The sequence below is a fragment of the Nomascus leucogenys genome, chromosome 3 (assembly GCF_006542625.1).
Source record: "Nomascus leucogenys isolate Asia chromosome 3, Asia_NLE_v1, whole genome shotgun sequence".
Classification (NCBI taxonomy): Eukaryota; Metazoa; Chordata; class Mammalia; order Primates; family Hylobatidae; genus Nomascus; species Nomascus leucogenys.
Genome location: NC_044383.1, coordinates 53,371,780 through 53,381,379, shown reverse-complemented (window position 1 = coordinate 53,381,379; position 9,600 = coordinate 53,371,780).

Genomic DNA, 9,600 nt, shown 5'->3' with positions numbered 1-9,600 from the left:
AAAATTTAAAAAAAAAAAAATTAGCCAAGTTTGGTGGTGCACGCCTGTAATCCCAGGTACTCAGGAGGCTGAGGCAGGAGAATCACTTGAACCCGGGAGGCGGAGGTTGCGGTGAGCCGAGATTGCACAACTGCACTCTAGCCTGGGCAACAAGAGTGAAACTCCGTCTCAAAAAAAAAAAAAAAAAAGTCTGGGCTTTTTCTGGCTTTGATGAAGTAAGGTGCTGTATTGTGAGAGGGTCTGTGAGCAGATCACGTGGTCAGGAGCTGAGATCCAGTCCTGGCCAACATCCAGCAAGAGAGCAGGATCTCGGTCCAACAGCAGTATGGAATGGAACTTAATTCTGACAACCACTTAGGTTGGTGGAAAACTTTGATCTTTAGTAAGAAATGCAGCCCCACTGATATCTCATTTGCAGCCTGTGAGACCCTTAGCAGAGGACCCCCCTAAGTTGTGCCTGGTCTCCTGATTCACAGAAATATTACAAAAAATTATGATTTTAAGCAACTACATTTATGGTAACTTATTACACAGCAATAAAAAACAAATGTAATAATTTATTCAGAAGTTATATATACCACTGATTCTAATAGAACCATACAGATACTTTCTAGAATCTAGGCTTAGGTAGATGTATTCCTGGGGCTCTTTCAATTCTAAAACTTTGGGCTCAGGAGGTAAGTTTCATAAACTCAAATGCATTCACAGTTGACATTGTGACATGTAGTGTGAAGTGGTCCTACAGTAAGACAACACGTCTACACTTGTACCGTTGCTACCACCAAAGGCACACTTCCTGCCTAGTTACAGTATTTTAAAACAATCTTCAGACCAAATGAAATGACCAGAAACATTCTATAAGCACATAAATTTTATGGCCTAGAGAGTGAGATTCTACTCTAGGATTACCCGTTTAGAAGAATGATTGAGAGATGACTCTTCATATTCTATCTCTCTAAAATAAAATTTAAAACAATATAGTTTTTTGTGCCAAGCAGTTAGGAAATCTGATATACAAATATGTATCGAATGTATCCTGCATATGGTCACTGTCTAGTTATTGGGAATAAAGATTTGAATAGGTTCTATTCTTCTTCTTTTTAAATTTCTTTTTTTATTTTTCGAGATGGAGTTTCGCTCTTGTCGCCCAGGCTGGAGTACAATGGCGCGGTCTCGGCTCACTGCAACCTCTGCCTCCTGGGTTCAAGCTATTCTCCTGCCTCAGCCTCCCGAGGAGCTGGGATTACAGGCACCTGCCACCACGCCTGGCTAATTTTTTATTTTTAATAGAGATGGGGTTTCACCATGTTGACCATGAATAGGCTCTATTCTAAAGAAACTCACAATATACTAGGTGATAGAGATATTTAAATAAATAATGATTCAGAATAAATGAATGTATGAATTCAAATTCATACCTGTTGTAGAATCCTTTCTATTAGAGAGTAAGATGCTTTGTATTAGACATGAAAATAACTTTACATAAATAAAATAGGGCAATGAACCATGTTGTTTAAGGCTGAAATGCAAATGGTTACAAAATTTGTATAGGGAGACTGAAATTCTGAAAATCTATTTACCATTGAAATATTGATCAAGTTATTATAAATGGAAAACAATTGACTAACATTCTAAAATTCATAGTTGATTAGCTGTGTTTCTCTCCGTAATTTCAGGGTAGCATCCAAAGAGTGTTAGTGAAGAATGAAATGATCATCTCAATTGGAATCATGAAGACGCTTTCCTTTGCTGAATTCAATTAGCTATTTTTTTCTATCTCCTAGCAACATTTTTATATTGTTTGAATTTATCCTAAATGAGCTAGTGTCTGTCATTTCTAGTATGCAAATGGTTTATTGAAGTTATTTTAATAGAATTAAATCATATTACAGATATCTAGCATTTTTGCCAGAATTCTCACTGATTTTGAGAAAGGGCTGACTTACCATAGAGATGTTGTTATATAGAGAGTGAAAACATATTTTAAAGGGTAGTTTGATCTGAAGTATTTAAGCATCATTGTAGCACTTCATTTATTTTCTAATGTTTAGTAAATACTAAATTAATATGTGCACAGGACGGAGAGCTAGGCACAGTACATGGTAATAATGCATGATTTTCCTCTTTAGTCTCAAATAATTTCTTTTACAGATTCTTGTTCATATATGCACTGTATCCCAAAGACCCTTTATGTTGATTATATTGTAAATGTATTATATATATTACTCTTCTAAGAGGATACTGTTGCCTTAAAATGCAGAAGAACCATTATTTCATTTTTAAAATATAGTCAGGCAACAAGATTCTCTATGAAATAAACAGCTTGTACATTTAAAATGTATACAATTATTTTGTATATGTGATTTTCCATTTCTTGGTTTCTTTATTTGGGGTAAGTAGTAGAACTGCTTTGGAATTATTTTCTGGGCTTTATTGCTCAGATACATAATTTTTAGCACCCCCGTCTGTATGAAATGCTTTCTAAATGATTATAAAGAACTCCCAATATTTTACATTCCTTGAATGTAACTTCTCTTCAGCTATTGCCAATAATGATTAAAAAAAAGTGAAAGAAGACACTACAAAATGAAGAGAAAGGCAGAGAAGGGTAAAAATAAATGCAGAAACCAAAAAGAGGTAAATGAAAAACAGTAGTTTAAAGGAGGCCAAGAACAAGTTATGGTAATATAGGAAAAGAAACAGGAAATCGAAGCATGCCATTTATACACACAGTCATAGCACCCCAAGGATGCCTTATGTCTGTATTCTGGGTTTTGCTTAATGAGGTAATATGAGTAGAAATTACTTTCTAGCCATAGTATAGACAGATATTCTTTAATAGTCTAAGTCCATGAGTTAGCCCTTGAATCAAATCTTTAAGTTAGATTTGTAAAAACTTGGGAGAGAAATTATCTAACAACTTGAGGGTTGTTAGATAATTTAGATAAACACAAGCTTGGTTAAGGTATATGCATAAGTCTTTTACTAAGATAAATGTTATTCTTGAGCCAGAAACCCTATCACACCACTGCCTCTTGAGAGGACTTGAAGGTCATCCCAGTGTTTCTTTATTCCCTGCCACTAAACCCTCAGAACTTAGAGGCTGACAGTTGATAACTATTAAAGATCTGTGCCAAGAATGTAAGTACTGTTCATGACAATCCACTGAGGAACTGTTAACAATTCAGATGCTTGGGCCCTATCTAAACCAACTAAACCTCAGAATTTCTGAGGATGAATCTAGGGCATCGGCATTTTAAAAAGCTTCTCACGTAATTCTATTCTTTGCCCATAATTGAGAATCAATTGCCCAAGGTGACCCCTGCCTCTCCACCTGTATTTCTTTAGTAACACCTGTCTCTGAAAAGATCACAGCTCCTTTTTTTTAGAAATTATAATCTTAGAGAAGGCCCCCGATTAGAACACCTATCACATAGGTCTTTATAAATATATCAATTATTTGGGAAAAATTTTTCCAATGAATCTTTTTCAATCAAGCTGTTGATGGTGACAATTGAAATTGTGAGAATTTTTTTGGCAAAAATGATGGTCAACAATGATGAATATTTGAGTAGACACACTGAAAAATTATGAGATATAGCATGAGCCATTATGTTCTCAATTTGTTGTTGTAAATGTGTAAAAAGTTTTTCTTCTTCATTAGCAATTGCAGTTTAGTGGCTCAGGCTTCTATAGAAGAAGTATATAATTTATTAGAGCATGTCAGATAATTCTTATTAGATTACCTTTTGAGAATGCTTTCAACAGGATCATTTCTGTCAGCATACAAACGTGCTGTAATTTCTCCCATCTTAAAGCAAAGCTTTTTCTTGATTCCGCATCATTTCTGTCTAGTAACCCTCTCATTACTGTAACCCCTCTATAGCAAAACTTCTCTGAATTTTTTTCTAACTCTTCCTCCTGTCTATTTTCTCCTGAACCAACTCACTCTCTCACAACTCTGCTGAAACTGTTCTTACAGAGGTCACCAATGATTTCGTGTTAAATCCAATGACCCTCTAACTGACACATCAACATTTTTAGAGAGAATTGATCTGTATTTCCTCCTTGAAATATTTTCTTCACCTGGCTTCCAAGACTCAATACACGCTTGCACTTTTTCTCTTACCTCATTAATCACCTTTTCAGTTTCCTTGCTTGTCCCTTTTCTTTAACCTCTGAATGTTGATATGCCTCAGGGCTCGGTACTGGGAGCCCTTCTATTTGCCCTGTACATTCACACCTTGGTGATTGCATCCAGTGTCCTGGTTTTAAAAACTGTCTTCATTCTGGTGACACCCAAGTTTATCTTTCACACCTGAAGGTCTCCTCATTCAATACCAACAACTAGCTGTGTAATAGTTATGACAAGCATAGTACGTCCCAATCCAAACACTTGCTCTCCCCTCTACTCCTGAACCTAACTCTGCTTCAGTGCACTTTTTTCCCTTTAAATGGCAGTTTTATCCATTTAAAGAGTGGATGCCCAGGTTACCTAGGTAAAAAGAAAAGAAAAAAAAGCTTAGAGTCCTCCTTGATTTCTTCCTCTCTTTCACATCCCACAACCATTCTGTCGGCAAGTCATTTTTGCCTCTACATTATAAATATACCCAGAATATGACTACTTATTACCACCTGCACTGCTGAAATCCTGGTACAAGCCACCATATTCTCTTGCCCCAGTATCCTTCTAAGTGATTTTTGTCTCTGCCCTTGCTTTCTGTCTATTCTTAGCCAAGCAAGGAAAGTATTTCTTGAAATCATCGATGAAACCACATCTTTCCTTAACATTTCACTCAGAGTAAAAGCCAATATTTACTAAACGGCTCACAAGGCTCTCATCTCTTATTCTCCACATATTCTTACCCACCCCCATAAGTTCTCACTGGCTCCTTGCTCTTCCTAGTCATACCTCAAGCCTCAAGGCTTTCCACTGCCTACTTCTTTTCCCTGTTTCACAAACATCTGCATGGTTTCAATCTTTGTTCAGTTCACCTTTCCAGTGAAGCCAACCCTGGAAATGATATTAAAGACTAGAAACCTACTACTCTCCTCAATATTTTCCCCCTCTCCTATGTCTTATTTCTCTCCACAGTAATCTCTGTTTTCTGGAATACACACATCTTATGTAACTTATTGTCTATTCTCCTAAATTACAATGTTAAGCTCCATAAAGACATGCGTCTTAATTGTATTCATGCTATATCCTTTGCACTTTGGATATTGCCTACCACTTATGAAATGATTAATAAAATATTTGCTAATGGAGTGCATCATTTATGTAGCACCATCACTGGATCACTAGATCCATAACACAGAAATTTTTATTACTTAATTAATCACAGACTTTACATTGATTTTATATTAGAATTCTTAATCAAATGAAGTAAGATTAAATTCCAGGAACACACAGGTTTTTTTTTTTTCTTAGCATTGTCTGCTTGCTGTAATTTCATAGAGACTCCATGTTACCTTCATGCTGTGTTTGCAGTTACACAAAAGTGTTAAGAGTTTACACAGAAATATGCCAACTGTAGCTTTAAAAAGAGTGTGCAATGTCTTTTGAAATCCATAACGCTCATTTCCTGCTGTGCTTAATTTCAGGACCCAGAGCTATTATTAAATTTTAAAAAGTGTTTTTTCTTTTACCTGGAGACCATATTGTAACATATTTATTTATTTATTTTGTGTATGTGTGTGAAGAAAGTTCTAAAACTGTTTCATCAAGTCATACTCTGGGGATTCTGTTTCTGAGGATTTTTTACCTTGATTCCTGAACTTACCATCAATAAGGGAACTATTTAAAAATATTTTTGAGATGGTATTTCCATCAAGCTCCCTAAAGTGAGTAGAAGTTCCTAGTACTGTATATTAAGGGTTTTTATGATTCAGACATGGATGATCTAGCTATAATTTGGCTTCTGGGGGCAGTAGGTATAACTAGGAACAAGTTGGTCAATGTCGATTTGCCAGGTGTAAGGAAAACTGTTGTGTTGTTGCTGTTATCAGCATGTTCCCTGATTAGTTACTGCAGTGAGGCTGTATTTAGGTCATAAGGATGGTTTCATGGAGACATTTTTACCTGACTGTGTAAACTTATGCCACTTATTATTGTGTTCACGGGAGTAAGAGGTGGCAAGGTTGAAAGATGTCTTTCATTATAACTCCTGTTCCAGTTGCTCAAAATGTATCAAGAAACCATATGTTTCTTAAGAAACTTTTAATATATATTTTAAGTCTATAAACAGTTTCTGAATGATGAATCTGAAAATTTTTGTGAGTACTTTTTGTTCACAAATCACACACAAACAAATGTGTAAAGACTTGTGAATTTCCCAAATTTATCTACCATGGGGAAAAAAGGAGGAGGTGACACTATGTTGCTATGTAGCACATGTTTACATGTACTATAATCTGTACAAAAATTAATGACCTGCCTAACTTCCACTTTTAGCTTTATGAAGTGAGAGAGCAGAGTTATGAAGGTAACATTTTGCTAGCCTCTTCCGAATTATCTATTTTTATTGATTCTTTTAACTCATGCTATCTTCTTGATGTCCAAAGATATCTTTCAGGTGCAATGACAGAGGGACCTAGTATAGCTTGATTGAGAGGGTTACCATGAAAATCCTAGCAATTTAACATATAATTCCACAGTGCTCAGTATTTGTAAATTATAATAAGGGATTATTCTGGGATTATTGCAACCTCACAGTAAGTAAGCTGTATTAGCTATGATGGCGCACATAGTTTTGTGCAATTGCAAATTGTCAGAATGGTTTTTATTCATAATATGTACTAACTACAAGGAGTACATTTTAAAAACTCGATCTCAGAGAAGGGGGTCTGCCAAAATAAAAATGTACTAACAGGGGCCATTACTCTTCATATTTGAAGGCAAGTCTTGGGCAATGGAAGGAGACTATTGGCAGAGGCAAAAGAGAGTGTAGACTAGAGAAGTTTCTGGTGAAAGTATAGGCACTTGAGAGCATATAAGGTAAATTTGTCCACAGTTTGTGGATGCAGCAAGCACACTTAAAGTTCTTCAGACAGTGAAGACACAGTCATGTAATATGCAACTGAAGGACATAGTGTTCCTGGAGTGAAATGGACACTAAAATGTGCAAAAAGTTAGAAAAGAAAATTTTGTCTGTTCTGCAGTTTTGTCCAGAATGTACTAGAAATGACAAGTATTGAGCAAATTTTCTAAACTGAAGTGGAAGCAATTGATGAGATGAGAATAGAATACTTAAAGATACATCAACGATTATCCAAGACTTTATATGCATAATAAAACAACATGTACAAAATTGATTCATTACCTGCCAAATTAAAACCCATGAGATTTAACAAAAATAAAATTAAAGATGCATGCTTATTGTTACATTAACTTCAGTTGGAGAGTCATATTTTAGAGATATTTATTGTTAAATTAACTTCAGTTGGAGAATCATATTTTAGAAGAGTCAGCCATAAGATGGAGGCTACATAAAACAAAAAATTTATAGCTCTGCATCGCAAGGGTTCTTATTAAAGCTCTAAAGAGACAGAGGGAGCTTGATGCACTGTATTCCAAATGAATTATCTATGATAACATTGATTTAAATGATTTATCATCCTCAGAAAGAAAAAGCATGTCTTTTGGGTGCATCTTCAAATTATTTATATAAATACACATTTAAGGGAATGTCAACATTGTTTGATTACAGATGTATTTTCACTTTATAACATAAACTTGGCAACTCAAGTATTCTAAATTTCATTTTAATGACTCTAAAATTAATTTGATTTTCTTTATACTTTCTTGTATAACATGGATCAGTGTTTTTCCTTTTTAAAGACAAGATTTTCAGAATTTAATATTACCTAGGTCATAGTTTCTTTTAGAACAGCAGAAAACAGCACAATATTCAATTAAACTGAAGTCCAGCACAAGAAAACTGCATTGTGATAAATTCTTCAGTTTCTAAACCATTTAGCTTTGGCTCTTTATGTAAGGTACAATATGGTGATCACAAAGTGTTTCCTTTATTTCAGAACACTCTGTTTTTCACTTCTACCTCTTAGAACTCGGGGGTCAACATCTACCCATCATCTCTCTCAGTTGTTAAACCTGGATAATCATTTTAGAAATGGAATTTCAGTCCTTGGCACAGTAGTCACCTCTGCATTTCTTCCCATTCTTGTATTTATGCATTTATCTCTTTTCTTTCTGATCCAAAATGCCTGAACTGAATTAATTTTTCCTTTTGAATCGTTGCTTCCTCTTTACTTTTAAATTTTTATTTGCCTTACTGTCCTCTCTGTTATTTAGGTACAAAACTGTAAAGTTGCTTTGATTCCTGTTGTTTCCATGACCTTCCTCTCTAATTTGTGACCAAATTCATTAAGTATTATTAACTGAACCTCTGAAGGTCCTGTTACAACTCTCTCTGTCTCTAATCTCATTGGCTTTGCCCCTAGTTTGAGTTCCATGACTTTTCATCGAGCCTATTGTAATAGTTTCTAAATTGATCTCTTGTATTTACTTTTTCCTCATCTCCAATTCTTTTTATATCACAGGCTTACCATAGCAGTCATTACTTAAGTATTTCAGTTATTCTCTATATTTTTAAGAAGATGGCATTTATTAATTGAGGTATCAGGTAGCTATGTGTTTCTCCTAGAACCTATAAAAATTTCTCAACACTGATTACTTCTCAGCTCTTAATCTTCTTCACCTAAAATGTGAAACTTCCAAGCACAACTTTCATTCATCTTTAATTAATTTAGTAAAAATATATTTTTTCTGTATTACTAAATACAAAGATATAGTCTAGATGAACAGAATATATAGTTGGATACTTTCTTTGCCCCCAAGAAGCTTATAGCATTCCAGGGAGATTAAATGTATACTTAAGTACCTCTAAAAAATAAAAAGTACTATGAATAGATTTCAAAGAAAATTTTATTACATTCAATTTATCTATTTAACAAATATTTATTGAATGCCTACCCTGTGCCTATCACAGGGTTTGGGTTAGGGTGCCTATCACTACGCTGAATGTTGAGGATGTAACAGCAAGCAAGGCAAAGATCTTACCCTAATGGAGCTAATATTTAAAAAGAGTTAAAAATAATACGCAGATTAATAAATAAATTCATATATAGTATTTTGGAAGGTGGACATAAATCATATGGAGGCAAATAAACTAGAATAAAGGAACAAAAAGTAACAATATAGTCAGGAAGGTCTTTTGGGAAGTGCTGTAAAGAAAGTGCTCTCAGAAGATAGGACTGTGTGACAGAGACCTAATGAAATGAGATAGCCGGCCACAGGAGGATATTAAGGAAGAGCATTCCAGGAAAAAGAGCAACAGTTGAAAGGGCCAAAGGGACAGTGAGCCTGGATACCCAAAGGAAATGAAGAAGGCACATCCACAGGGAGATAAATGGATTGGAGGGTGGGTGTTAGAAGTCAAATTTGGAAGGCAGGCCCAAAAATAAAGAATATGTGACTTTATAGGCTACTATAAGGGACTTGGGGTTGGATGGCTTTTTAAAATATTGTATATATTTAAGGTATACAACATGATTTTTTAGATACACATAGTGAAATGT